The sequence below is a fragment of the Salvelinus alpinus genome, chromosome 2, assembly GCF_045679555.1.
Source record: "Salvelinus alpinus chromosome 2, SLU_Salpinus.1, whole genome shotgun sequence".
Classification (NCBI taxonomy): domain Eukaryota; kingdom Metazoa; phylum Chordata; class Actinopteri; order Salmoniformes; family Salmonidae; genus Salvelinus; species Salvelinus alpinus.
Genome location: NC_092087.1, coordinates 95,029,297 through 95,045,095, shown reverse-complemented (window position 1 = coordinate 95,045,095; position 15,799 = coordinate 95,029,297). Strand labels below are relative to the sequence as shown.

The 15,799-nt window shown below is 44.0% G+C and overlaps 1 long non-coding RNA gene across 1 annotated transcript; it reads left to right on the top strand.

Moving 5' to 3' along the window:
- The first annotated feature begins 2,608 nt into the window (after positions 1–2,608).
- Positions 2,609–8,143, top strand: LOC139545682 (uncharacterized). The gene is made up of 3 exons (XR_011669111.1): positions 2,609–2,718; positions 3,199–3,280; positions 6,589–8,143. It is a non-coding gene; the product is annotated as an uncharacterized lncRNA (long non-coding RNA).
- Positions 8,144–15,799: the final 7,656 nt, after the last annotated feature.

Genomic DNA, 15,799 nt, shown 5'->3' with positions numbered 1-15,799 from the left:
ATATGGCCAAAACTTCATAGTTACCTTCAAATAATTGTTTGGATAAAGGATATACAGTATTTGCAATCTCAAGAGCGAGAGTTGCGCATATTTATCCTGATCAATCACAAAAAGGAGACCACTAGTCCCTATTGTTAGAAAATAATGACATTTTAAAAGATGCTCTTAAAATAGGTAAAGACATTGTCACACAAATACTTTGATTGAAAAGGGGGTTTGGTTTGTGTTGAAATACTTTGATTGAAAAGGGGGTTTGGTTTGTGATGAAATACTTTGATTGAAAAGGGGGTTTGGTTTGATTAAATACTTTGATTGAAAAGGGGGTTTGGTTTGATGAAATACTTTGATTGAAAAGGGGGTTTGGTTTGTGATGAAATACTTTGATTGAAAAGGGGGGTTTGGTTTGATGTAATACTTTGATTGAAAAGGGGAAGGGGGTTTGGTTTGGGGGTTCTAAGTGCAGAGTTTTGAGGATGATGATTCAGGTCTCGTCTGAATGGAGCCTCAAATATGGACTTGGTTTAAACACTGTTAGAATTTCTCTAATTCCATCCCTTTCAATCACCTCCCGCACCCTGAAAGGACCAACAATAGACAGGTTAGTTGTGCTTCAAAATGACCTTTAATTTATTTCTTGCAGAGAATGTGAGTAAAACAATACTTAAAGTTTGAGAATAATGCAAAAAGGTCAGCAGATGGAATTCAGTCTAACTTGCTACTTGGTCCTTGCTACTCTCCATAATGGTTTGACTACATGTTTAGCCGTCATGCTGGTATTACCTTTCCCATTGTGTGTTTGATTGAATTCCAGCCAGATAGAAGTGGGTTTGTAGGGTTGTAGGGTTCCAGCTCACCTCTTTTCTCACAACATTACTGGGAAGCAACAACACATTCAGGATGGACCTCTGTTCAGGGACAAACGGTTGGTAGAATAACAACACAAGCCCCTGGATTGGGGAGATGGGAGCATCTTCTTCAGGGACATTTCCATAAGCAGAGAATCCAGTGATGTTAATTATGATGTGTGTTTCTGTTATCTCAAGAGGAGGGATAAACTCAGTGTTGTCATCAGTCACATGTGCTACAGACAGGAAGTCACATCCACCATCTAGGAAAGAAAGAGAACATTTAGAGCTTTCACAGATATACAGTAGAAATGACAATCAAGACAATGTAGCATATTAGCAGAGTTATCTTGTTTAGAGCAGTCTTGAAAGAGAAATTCCTCTTTCATTCCTGAAAGTTACTTGTAATGAATACTTACCAGAATGAATCTGACAGTGTGGGAGGTGTAGTTGACAGACAGACCCATTAAGGCATGTAAACTTGAACAGGGGTCCTGCAGGCCTCTTGCCACTCTGGGATAGAAGCCTCCTGTCCCAGTGGACTGTCCTATAGAGCACCTCTCCCTCCATCCTGAACACCAGGCCTGTTATACTGCACTGGAACAGACCTGCACTGGGGCACTAGAACCTGTAGAACAAACAGCATGAGGAATATAATGTAATAATATTTCCTATCTACGACCATACAATGAGAAAACAAGAAATATATGTTACCGGTAAGTTCCGTTGCCCTCATGATCCAAGATGTCTGGAGTAAATTCATTACAAAGTTCCTAAAATGTAATTACAACAGCTCTTAAACCAACAGTTTAGAGAAGTGAATAGAGAATAGAACTGTACATATGCACTGCATTTTGAAATTATTCAGACCCTTTAACTTTTTCCACATTTTGTTACGTTACAGCATTATTCTAAAATATTATTTTTTTCTCCCTCAATCTTCAGACAATACTCCATAATGACAAAGCAAAAATAGTTTTTCAGAAATGTTTGCAAATGTATATATTTTTTTTTAAATTAAATGACATAATATTTACGTATGTATTCAGACCCTTTACTCAGTACTTTGCTAATGCACCTTTGGCAGCGATTACAGCCTCAAGTCTTCTTGGGTATGACGCTACAAGCTTGGCTTGGAAAACTGCAGACAAAAATACTTTCTGCTACTAAGATCAGTGAAATGTAGGCTAAACTGACAAAGGAGTGAAGAGCAGAAATGTTAACTAGCAGGCAAGTCGCACTATGAAGAACGCGAAGGGGGGGGCGATTCTGGCAGAGGGGAGATTTTCGTCCCAACACCTGTGCGGAGGCAAATGCTACGTATGTATTATAGGTATAACATATACTTGATGTATTTCACCGAAAATCCCTCATATTTATTATAATTCATTGTTTTAAGGTTATTTTGAGTTGTGTTACACTACTTTCAAGAGTGAACTATTGTATTGTATTTATTTTCTAAATTGTGTTAATGCTGTGAGGTCATCAACGGGAGCCATGCTTCTTACTCCTCGGTTTGCTCAGAGCGTGATGAGGAGAGGTATGTGTTATGTACGCTCCGGTCTTATGAATGCACACGTTCGCAAATGTACAAAAAAAGACATTGGAAATTATATCGTCATTGATTTAGTGTTGCGGTACAGTTTTTAGGAATATATATATTAGTGTTAATGGGGATAATGTTCGAGTGCAACTTTGCAAGGCTTTCCCGGCCACCGTTACCTTTGCGGGAGAGTGTCTCAGGTGCAGACAGCGTGAGTTTTCTGACAGGAATTGTGCGCTCTTTTGTCTTTTATCAGGCAAATATACTTGTGTATGGCAGTCCAGACGGCAGCATCAACCTTTGCTTTGGTTTTGTATCCATTCCATGCAGGTATGTTGTGAAATGTGACGGTTTGATATTTCATGTTTAATGTGCTAATTAGTTAGCTGTTCATTTTGTTACTTGTCTGGGCATGTCAAAAATGGCGTTGTTGCCTCATTAGTATACCTCCGGTATAATGCTACAATGGTACTCTAAGAAATATTGAGCATTTATTAGCAAATGTTTTATGTACAAAATTTATAAAATGAAATGTGAGTGTTGAAATAATGAACATGTACATTTTGTACAATGCATTTTTTGTAGTTGACGTGAGTTAGCTCAGAGCGTGATGAAGAGAGGCTAATACACGTGCCTCGACACCTGCATTGCTTGCTGTTTGGGGTTTTAGGCTGGGTTTCTGTACAGCACTTTGATATATCAGCTGATGTAATAAGGGCTATATAAATACATTTGATTTGGTATACTTGTGTATGGGAGTCCAGACAGCAGCATCAACCTTTGTTTTGTATTTGTATCCATTCCATGCAGTCACTAAAAGAGAGACAACCGTCAGAATTGTGTCCAGAGACTTGTCTTCCACCTACACCTCACCAGAACACAACGCAGAAAGGTACAGTACCTGTACAGTGCCTTTAACACGTGCATGATAGGGAGATGACAGGGAGATGAAGCCAGAGATTGCATTGCATTACAACTTATCTCTTTTCCCCCTCTTTCCCCCTCTCTTTCTCTCCCTCCCTTTCTTTTTCTCTTCTTTTCTCTCAATCCTTCTCTTTTCTTTCTCTATTTTCTCTTCTCTGTTTTCTCTCAAATCCTTCTCTTTTCTTTCTCTATTTTCTCTTCTCTGTTTTCTCTCTTCATTCCACTTCATTCTTTCTCTTTTCTCCTCTATTTTCTCTTTCTTTTCTCTTTACTCTCATTTCTCACTTTTCTCTCCTTTCTCTCTTTCTATCGCTCTCCTTACACTCCTTTTTCTCTTTCTATCGCTCTCCTTACTCTCCTTTTTCTCTTTCTATCGCTCTCCTTTCTCCTTTTTCTCTTTCTATTGCTCTCCTTTCTCTTTTTATTTTTCTCTTTCTATCCCTTTCTCTCTCCTTTCTCTCTCTCTCCTTTCTTTCTTTCTCCTTTTTCTATTTTCTCTCTATTTTCTCTCCCTTTTCTCTCTTTTCTCTCTCCTTTCTTTCTCCCTCTCTCATTTTTCTCTTCTCTCTCCTTTTCTCTGTTCTCTCCTCTTCTCTCTTTTCTCCTTTCTCTCAAATTCATTTTTTTCTAATTCAAGCTGCTTTATTGGCATGAAAAACAGTGTCAATATTGCCAAAGCAACAATGTATACAATATACATTGTAATACAATTATACAAAATAACAAATAGTAATATAAAATGGTAGTAAATGATAACACAAAAATAACAACAATAAAATGGTAAGTCAATAGTAGAAATGTAATAAATATAAAAAGCTAAACATATAAGTTAGTTATAGTTTCATCTTCTAACGAAATAACGGTCATCTTCACCATTACATCAGTACTACTACTACTACTACTACTACCACCAGCATTACTACTACTACCACCAGCATTACTACTACTACCACCAGCATTACTACTACTACCACCAGCATTACTACTACTACCACCAGCATTACTACTACTACCACCAGCATTACTACTACTACCACCAGCATTACTACTACTACCACCAGCATTACTACTACTACCACCAGCATTACTACTACTACCACCAGCATTACTACTACTACCACCAGCATTACTACTACTACCACCAGCATTACTACTACTACCACCAGCATTACTACTACTACCACCAGCATTACTACTACTACCACCAGCATTGCTACCACCACCATCATTACTACTACCACATCACCCCTACTACCACCATCACTAAACTGCTATCATTACCATCACCCTACTACTACTACCACCATCACTACTACTACCACCATCACTACTACTACCACCATCACTACTACTACCACCATCATTGCTACCACCACCATCATTACTACTACTACCACCAGCATTACTACTACTACCACCAGCATTACTACTACTACCACCAGCATTACTACTACTACCACCAGCATTACTACTACTACCACCAGCATTACTACTACTACCACCAGCATTACTACTACCACCAGCATTACTACTACTACCACCAGCATTACTACTACTACCACCAGCATTACTACTACTACCACCAGCATTACTACTACTACCACCAGCATTACTACTACTACCACCAGCATTACTACTACTACCACCATCATTACTACTACTACCACCATCATTACTACTACTACCACCAGCATTACTACTACTACCACCAGCATTACTACTACTACCACCAGCATTACTACTACTACCACCAGCATTACTACTACTACCACCAGCATTACTACTACTACCACCAGCATTACTACTACTACCACCAGCATTACTACTACTACCACCAGCATTACTACTACTACCACCAGCATTACTACTACTACCACCAGCATTACTACTACTACCACCAGCATTACTACTACTACCACCAGCATTACTACTACTACCACCAGCATTACTACTACTACCACCAGCATTACTACTACTACCACCAGCATTACTACTACTACCACCAGCATTACTACTACTACCACCAGCATTACTACTACCACATCACCCCTACTACCACCATCACTAAACTGCTATCATTACCATCACCCTACTACTACTACCACCATCACTAAACTGCTATCATTACCATCACCCTACTACCACCATCACTAAACTGCTATCATTACCATCACCCTACTACCACCATCACTAAACTGCTATCATTACCATCACCCTACTACCACCATCACTACTACCACCACCATCATTACTACTACCATCATCATTACTACTACCACCATCACTAAACTGCTATCATTACCATCACTACTACTACCACCATCACTACTACTACCACCATCACTACTACTACCACCATCACTACTGCTACCACCATCACTACTGCTACCACCATCACTACTGCTACCACCATCACTACTGCTACCACCATCACTACTGCTACCACCATCACTACTGCTACCACCATCACTACTGCTATCACCATCACTACTACTACCACCATCACTACTACTACCACCATCATTACTACTACCACCATCATTACTACTACCACCATCATTACTACTACCACCATTATCACTAAACTGATATCATTACCATCACCCCTACTACCATCATCACTACTACCACCATCACCCTACTACCATCATCATTACTACCACCACCATCATTACTACTACCACATCACTAAACTGATATCATTACCATCACCCTCACTACCACTACCACCATCACTACTACCACCATCACTACTACTACCACCATCATTACTACTACCACCATCACTACTACTACCACCATTATCACTAAACTGATATCATTACCATCACCCCTACTACCACCATCACTACTACCACCATCACTAAACTGCTATCATTACCATCACCCTACTACCACCATCACTACTACTACCACCATCACCCCTACTACTACCACCATCACTACTACTACCACCATCACTAAACTGATATCATTACCATCACCCTACTACCACCATCACTACTACTACCACCATCACTAAACTGATATCATTACCATCACCCTACTACCATCATCATTACTACCACCACCATCATCATTACTACTACCACCATTATCACTACACTGATATCAATACCATCACCCTACTACCCATACCACTACTATTTGGAATGATCAACAACAATAATAATAATAGTAACAACAATAATAGTATATTAATAGTTATTATTATTATTATTATTATAATAGTATTATTATTATAGCCTATTCCCTGCCTGTACTTTTGCCGATCAGATTTCCTGTCATCCACCTCTTTCCTGATCTCCCAGACTACGTTATTAGCCTTTTTCACTGCATGTACTGTTACCTTTTTGGATTCCCTGTGTATGACCTTCTGCTTGTCCCTGGACTAGAGGTCGACTGATTAATCGGAATGGCCGATTTCAAGTTTCCATAACAATCGGTAATCAACATTTTTGGACACCAATCATGGCCGATTACATTGCACTCCACGAGGAGACTGCGTGGCAGGCTGACTACCTGTTATGCGAGTGCAGCAAGGAGCCAAGGTAAGGTGCTAGCTAGCATTAAATGTATCTTATAAAAAACAATCTTAACATAATCACCAGTTAACTACACATGGTTGATGATATTACTAGTTTATCTAGCTTGTCCTGCGTTGCATATAATCGATGCGGTGCCTGTTCATTTATCATCGAATCATAGCCTACTTCGCCAAACGAGTGATTTAACAAGCGCATTCGCAAAAAAAGCACTGTCGTTGCACCAATGTGTACCTAACCATGAACATCAACAACGCCTTTCTTAAAATCAATACACAGAAGTATATATTTTTAAACCTGCATATTTAGTTAAAATAAATTCATGTTAGCAGGCAATATTAAACTAGAGAAATTGTGTCACTTCTCTTGCGTTCATTGTACGCAGAGTCAGGGTATATGCAACAGTTTGGGCCGCCTGGCTCGTTGCGAACTAATTTGCCAGAATTTTACGTAATTATGACATAACATTGAAGGTTGTGCAATGTAACAGGAATATTTAGACTTATGGTTGCCACCCGTTAGATAAAATACGGAACAGTTCCGTATTTCACTAAAAGAATAAACGTTTTGTTTTCCTAATGATCGGTCCCGGATTTGACCATATTAATGAGCTAAGGCTCGTATTTCTGTGTGTTATTATGTTATAATTAAGTCCATGATTTGATAGAGCAGTCTGACTGAGCGGTGGTAGGCAGCAGCAGGCTCGTAAGCATTCATTCAAACAGCACTTTCGTGCGTTTACCAGCAGCTCTTCGCAAATGCTTCGCAAACGCACTAATAGCGTTTCAAACGTCACTCGCTTGGAGTAGTTGTTCCCGTTGCTCTGCATGGGTAAGGCTGCTACGAGGGGGGCTGTTGTCGATGTGTTCCTGGTTCGAGCCCAGGTAGCGGCGAGGAGAGGGACGGAAGCTATACCGTTACACTGGCAATACTAAAGTGCCTATAAGAACATCCAATAGTCAAAGGTATATGAAATACAAAACATAGAGAGAGAAATAGTCCAATAATTCCTATAATAACTACAACCTAAAACTTCTTACCTGGGAATATTGAAGACTCATGTTAAAAGGAACCACCAGCTTTCATATGTTCTCATGTTCTGAGCAAGGAACTTAAACGTTAGCTTTCTGACATGGCACATATTTCACTTTTACTTTCTTCTCCAACACTTTGTTTTTGCATTATTTAAACCAAATTGAACACGTTTCATTATTTATTTGATGCTAAATTGATTTGATTGATGTATTATATTAAGTTAAAATAAAAGTGTTCATTCAGTATTGCTGTAATTGTCATTATTACAAATAAATACATTAAAAAAATCGGCCGATTAATCGGTATCGTCGCTTTCTGACATGGCTGTCACGCCCTGACCTTAGTTCCTTTGTTATGTCTCTATTTTGGTTTGGTCAGGGCGTGAGTTGGGGTGGGGATTCTATGTCTGGTGTTCTATGTTGTCTATTTCTTTGTGTTTGGCTGTGTGTGGTTCTCAGAGGCAGCTGTCTATCGTTGTCTCTGATTGAGAACCATGCTTAGGTAGCCTCTTCCCACCTGTGTTTGTGGGTAGTTGTGTATTGCACCTTGCAGAACTGTTCATTTGTCGCTTTTTTGTTTTTGTTCAAGTGTTCGTATTTATTAAAAGTATTATGAATACTTACCACACTGCACCTTGGTCCTCTTCTCCTTCTCCCGACGACGTTCGTTACAGAACTACCCACCAAAAGAGGACCAAGCAGCGTGGAATGGACTCCTGGACATGGGAGGAAATCTTGGACGGCAAGGGACCCTGGGCACAGCCGGGAGAGTATCGCCGTCCGAAAGAGGAGCTGGAGGCAGCTAGAGCGGAGCGGCGACACTACGAGGAGTTGGCTCGAGGTAACGTGCACAAGAGGCAGCCCCAGAATTATTTTTTGGGGGGGAGGCACACGGGGAGATTGGCGGAGTCAGGTAGGAGACCCTGAGCCAACTCCCCGTGCTTACCATGGCGAGAGAGTGACCGGGCAGGCACCGTGTTATGCGGTAAAGCGCACAGTGTCCCCAGTGCGCACGCATAGCCCGGTGCGCTACATCGCAGCTCCTCGCATCGACCGGGCTAGAGTGGGCATCGAGCCAGGAGGGATGATGCCGGCTCAGCGCATCTGGCCTCCAGTGCGTCTCCTCGGCCCGGTTTATACTGCACCAGCCTTACGCACGATATCCCCGGTTCGCCAGCACAGCCCAGTGCAGCCTGTTCCAACTCCCCGCACTTGCCGGGCTACAGGGGGTATCCAGCCAGGACGAGTGGTGTTAGCTCTGCACTCGAGACCGCCAGTGCGCCTCCACGGCCCAGTGTATCCGGTGCCTCGGCTAAGGAGGAGGCCTCCTGCATGTCTCCCCAGCCTGGTGAGTCCTGTGCCTGCTCCCAGAACCAGGCCTCCTGCATGTCTCCCCAGCCTGGTGAGTCCTGTGCCTGCTCCCAGAACCAGGCCTTCTGTATGTCTCCCCAGCCTGGTGAGTCCTGTCCCTGCTGCCAGGGCCAGGCCTCCAGTGATGATCCATGGCAAGAAGCCTCCAGTGATGATCCATGGCACGAAGCCTCCAGTGATGATCCATGGCACGAAGCCTCCAGTGATGATCCATGGCACGAAGCCTCCAGTGATGATCCATGGCACGAAGCCTCCAGTGATGATCCATGGCACGAAGCCTCCAGTGATGATCCATGGCACGAAGCCTCCAGTGATGATCCATGGTACGAAGCATCCAGTGATGATCCATGGCCCGAAGCCTCCAGTGATGATCCATGGCACGAATCCTCCAGTGATGATCCATGGCCCGAAGCCTCCAGTGATGATCCATGGCACGAAGCCTCCAGTGATGATCCATGGCCCGAAGCCTCCAGTGATGATCCATGGCCCGAAGCCTCCAGTGATGATCCATGGCCCGAAGCCTCCAGTGATGATCCATGGCACGAATTCTCCAGTGATGATCCATGGCCCGAAGCCTCCAGTGATGATCCTTGGCACGAAGCCTCCAGTGAGGAGTTATGGCACGAGGCCTCCAACGAAGGCCGTCAGTCCGGAGCCTCCAGCAACGTGTTCGTATTTATTAAAAGTATTATGAATACTTACCACGCTGTACCTTGGTCCTCTTCTCCTCCCGACAACGTTCGTTACAATGGCACATATTGCACTTTAACTTTCTTCTCTAACACTTTGTTTTTGCATTATTTAAACCAAATTGATCATGTTTCATTGTTTATTTGAGGCTAAATTGATTTGAGTGATGTATTATATTAAGTTAAAATAAAAGTGTTCATTCAGTATTGTTGTAATTGTCATTATTACAAATAAATAAATATATATATATTTTTTAAATGGCTGATTAATTTGTATCATCGGTATCGGTGTTGAAAAATCCTAATCGGTCAACCTCTACCCTGGACCCTTGCTACCTACCTCCTCCTGTGGTCCTTTACTAAATACACACCTGCTGCGCCCTGCGCTTGAAACCAGCACTCTGTCTCCCATCATACTCATTCCAGAATACCTCACCAAAAACAACAGATGGATTCAGTGGAGCTTCAGCTACATCTAACCCGACAGGAGTAATTAATCGATGAACTCTGCGACCTCTTTCGCCAGTCCATTCCTGTTTCACCGATACCAGGTGCCACAGCCTCCTCTCATTCATCTCTCCATATCCATGCCTAATAAATACGATGTCAAGGATTTCTCATGCAGTGTAACCTGTACATAGACCATCACCCCGCTGACTTCACCTCTGTCAAAGACAGAGTGGACTTCGTCATCTCCCTACTCACAGACAAAGCTCTGGATTGGGGCACAGTCCTGTGGGCCGCTCAAAGTTCTGAACTGTCCTCTGAATCCAGTTTCCACGCCCTCTTCAAGGAGGTTTTCGACCATTCGGCTTCAGGTCGTCACACCGGGGACCTGTTATGTGAGCTGAGTATGCCCTTGAGTTTCGCACCATGGCTGCCGGCAGTGGATGGAGTGACCCAGAGCTCTTTACAGTCTACCGGAGGGGTCTTAATCGGAGTTACAGACCAAACTGGCCTGCAGAGAAGGTTTAACTGACCTAAACCAATACATCCAGATGTCCACATCCAATGGTAACCTACTGGTGGACCGCAGACCTATATAGTCGCCCATTCCACGCCCTTCTCTCGTCCATCACGGTCTAATAGCTCCGAACCCATGTAACTTGGCGGCGCCACTCTCACGCCTGCCGAGAGACATCGGAGGTTACGTGTGAACCTGTTCCTCTATTGTGGAGAGAGTAACCACCTACCCAATAGCTGTCCGATTCCTGTAAATGCCCAGTTCCCGAGAGTCTTCAGCAAGAAAAAGGCATCCATTCTGCCTCCTCATTGCCCGGAGGACTGCGCGATTGACCTCCTTCCTGGGGTATCTCCCCCTAAGGGTCGGATCTACCCCTTGTCCATCCCAGAGAATGAGGCTATGAACACCTATATAGAAGAGGCCCTCGACAAGGGATTCGTCCGTCCATCCATGTCTCCGGCTGCATCTAGTTTTCTTCTTTGTGAAAAAAAGGATGGTAGTCTCCATCCCTGCATAGATTACCGATCCCTCTTACAATCAAGAATCGCATTCCTCTTCGTCTTATTCCGGCCGCACTAGAACAAGTTGGACAGGCTACTATCTACTCTAAACTGGACCTTTATAGTGAATACAACCTGGTCCGTATCCGAAGGGGGGATAAATGGAAGACGGCGTTCATCACCTCTAGGGGCCACTACGAATACCTGGTTATACCCTACGGTCTCACCAATGCTCCCACAGTCTTCCAGTCCTTCACAAAGGAAGTTTTCCAGGTCATAATTTATTCCATTGCAGAGCACATACAGCATGTGCAACAGGTCCTCCAACGGCTACAGGACCACCATCTTTATGTCAAGGCTGAGAAGAGCGCTTTTCATGTAACTACAGTAACATTCCTAGGTATCGCGTTGACACCCGGAGGGGTCAACATGGACGAAGGCAAAGCCACTGCCGTGCTTAACTGGCCCAAACCTACCACTGTAAAGGAACTACAACGTTTCCTAGGATTTTCCAACTACTACTGCCGGTTCATCCAAAACTGCAGCAGCACAACCGCTTCTCTCTCAGCTCTCAGCAGTCAAAAGACCCTCCAATGGACCGACACCGCCCTTACAGCTTTTGAAACCTTGAAACGCCTCTTCACCTCTGCACCCATCCTTAGGCAGCCAGATCCTACCCTTCCTTTTGTTCTGGAGGTTGATGCATCCGAGGTCGGCGTTGGAGCGGTTCTTTCTCAGCGGGTAGGAACACCTCCCAAATTACACCCGTAGGCCTTCTTTTCCAAGAACCTGTCACCCGCTGAGAGGAACTATGATGTCGGGGAACCGAGAGCTCCTCGCCATGAAGCTGGCTATCGAAGAGTGGCGCCACTGGTTAGAGGGAGCTCATCACCCATTCCTGGTCCTCAGTACCGCCGTAATTTGGAGTACTTAAGACATGCTAAGAGGCTCAATCCCAGACAGGCTCGCTGGGCACTCTTCTTCACCCGACTCAAATTCCAATTCATCGTCACCTATCTGCCCGCTAAGAAAAATGTGATGGCTGATTCCTTATCCCCTCTATATGACTCCCCTTCCTCTAACCCAGCTCCCGAGCCCATCCTGCCTCCGTCTTGTGTCGTGGGACCCATACAGTGGGAAATCCAATCAGCCGTCCAAGAGGCCCTACGCTCCGACCCAGCAACTAATGCAGTGGTGCCATACCTCGCTGAGTTCTGGCCATCCCGGGTTCACCCGGACCACGGAGCTACTGACACGCAAGTTCTGGAGGTCATCCCTAACAGCAGACGTACGAGATGACGTCCTGTCCTGTCTGTGCATGGGATGAGCCTCGCCAACTACCGACCGGTAAACTCAAGTCTTTACCTACACCACACAGACCATGGTCCCACATCGCCATGGATTTCCTCACGGATCTGCCAGACTCTTCGGGCTTCACTACTATTTTAGTTGTAGTGGACCGGTTCTCCAAGATGTGCCGACTCATTCCCCTTCTGCATCTACCTAATGCCATGGAATTGGCCGAGTGCATGTTCCAACAGATGTTCCGTCTGTATGGGATCCCGCAGGACATCATTTCTGGTCGGGGGCCCCAGTTTGTCTCCAGGGTGTGGCGAGACTTCTGCGAGTGACTGGGGGTCTCCATCAGCCTATCCTCCAGGTACCATCCCCAAACCAACGGGCAGACGGAACACCTGAATCAGGAAATAGGGAAGTACCTTTGCCAACACTGCACCCACCAACCACACGAGTGGAGTCGTTATCTAGCCTGCTTCGTGACCCCTGCAAAAAGTTCAGTCCCCGGATCATTGGTCCCTTCAAAATAACACACCGCATCAATCCTGTCACCTACCGTCTCCAGTTGCCCCGCCATTACCGGATCTCCTCATCCTTCCATGTGTCCCTTCTCAAGCCTGTGAGTTACAGCCCTGTCCATCCTCCAGTTGCGCACTTCGGCGCACCCCCTCCGTTTGACGTCGGCGGAGCACCGGCTTATTCCGTCCAAGCCCTCCTTGACTCCAAGTGCCTGGGTGGTCCCATTCTCTACCTGGTGGGGGGGTACTGTAACGTCTGCTTCCAACTCACACTCTCAAACACATAGATGCCCTGAATGCAGCTCACCTTGCAGCCCACTCTCCAGCTTACACTCTCAAACACAGATCCCCTGAACACAACTCACGCAAGTTCCCAATCACCTGAATTCTGATCACCTGTTCACACACCTGTATGTCATTTACACACATTATTTAGTTCAGTTCATTGTGAGGTATTGTTTGTTTTTGTCCACGTTCTATTCGGAGCTTTGTTTATTTCCATATTAGTCCTCCCGTGTATCGTAGTTTTTGGCCATCCTCACTAACAACGTTTTTTTTTTGCCTATTCCCTGCCTGTACTTTTTCCTGTCATCCACCTCTTTCTGATATCCTGGACTACGTTATTAGCCTTTTTCCCTGCCTGTACTGTTACCTTTTTGGATTCCCTGTGTATGACCTTCTGCCTGTCCCTGGACCCTGCTACCTGCCTCCTCCTGTGTATGACCTTCTGTCTGTCCCTGGACCCTGCTACCTGCCTCCTCCTGTGTATGACCTTCTGCCTGTCCCTGGACCCTGCTACCTGCCTCCTCCTGTGTATGACCTTCTGCCTGTCCCTGGACCCTGCTACCTGCTTCCTCCTGTGTATAACCTTCTGCCTGTCCCTGGACCCTGCTACCTGCCTCCTCCTGTGTATGACCTTCTGCCTGTCCCTGGACCCAGCTGCCTGCCTCCTGTGTATGGCCTTCTGCCTGTCTCTGGACCCTGCTACCTGTCTCCTCCTGCTGCGCCCTGCGCTTGAAACCAGCACTTTGTCTCCCATCATACTCATTACAGGTGGACATGTTAATTAGTGTGTGAGATGTATATATGGTCAGTAGTGTGACGGTTGTGGAGAAATCCAATTTGACATTTACTGAATTACATTTGTTTCTTGAAAGGTTTGAATTCAAAGTGCTATAGATAACCTTTCCCAAGTTGTTGTTTATGCACATTTCCCTGTAATTATTGGGGTCTGATTTGTCTCCACTCTTGTGGACAGGGGAAAAGTTAATACCATATTGAACAATTTTAAGCACACCATTTTGCAACTCAGGTGTGCTGTTTTTCAGCATTTCATTTCTGATGTTATCTAGACCACAAGATTTTATAGATTTGAGCTTTTCATTTAGTTCTTGTTGGGTTATTGTGCAATTTAATGGATTTTGGTTGGTTTTAATGACTGATTCAAGGATGTTCAAATTCTCTTTAATTTCTAATTGTTTCTGTTGTCTTTTTGTGGGATGTTTTTGTAAAGATGATCAAAATACGTTTTCCAAATTCCTTCATCTTGTATGGCTAATTCTTGTGGCTTTGTCGTGCTTAAATTGTTCCACGTGTTTCAGAACTGATTTTGTTCAATTGCGTTGTCAAGTGTCTTGTTGGTATAATTCGATGTGTTTCAGTGTGTGTTTCTACGGCTTCAGAGTTTCACAGTTTTCACAGCGTAGCTCTGGGTTGTTTTTTCTCAAATTTGCTTTTAATTCTGCTTTTTGGAATATCCAATGGATGTTTTGAGTAGCCGAATTGACACCTTCTTTATTGTTTTGGTATTGTGAGTTATTGAAGAACTGTGTAGAGTTCAATGTTTCAATGAATCTCTCTGCACTGTTTGATTGATGGTAGTAAACTTTCTCTATCGCCTGAGGGACACTGAATATCTGTCTCCACGACACCATGTTTCCAGTAGGATTATCATGTCCTGTCCCTTGATGTTTTTAATCAATTCTAGATGTGTTGTTTTATAACCAAAATGTGAAGAGTATAGGCACTGGATATTCCAAGAGCTGATATTCACTTCTTTTTTTCTTTCTCCCCCTTCTTTTTCTCTCTCTCCTTTTTGGCTCTCTCCTTTCCTCTCCTTTTTTTCTCTCTCGCGCCCTTCTCTCGCTTTTTCTCTCTCGCTCTCCCTTTTTCTTGCTCTCTCCTTTCTCCTTTTTCTCTCGTTCGCTTTTTCTCCTTTTTCTCTCGTTCGCTTTTTCTCCTTTCTCCGATTTCTCTCTCACTTTGTCTCTTGTCTCTCCTCCCTTTTACTCTTTCTCTCTCCCCTTTTACTCTCTCCCCTTTACTCTCTTTCTCTCTCCCCTTTTTCTCTCTTCCCTCTTTTTCTCTTTTTTTTCTGTCTCCTTCCTTTGTCTCTTTTCTCTTCTTTTTCACCATCTCCCCTTTTTCTCTCTCGCTCCCTTTTTCTCTCTCCCCTTTTACTCTCCCTTTTTCTCTCTCACCCTCTCTCTCCTTTTACTCTTCCCTTTTTCTCTCGATCTCTCTTTTTCTCCTCTTTTTTATATCTCTCCTTTTTGACTCTTTCCGTCTCC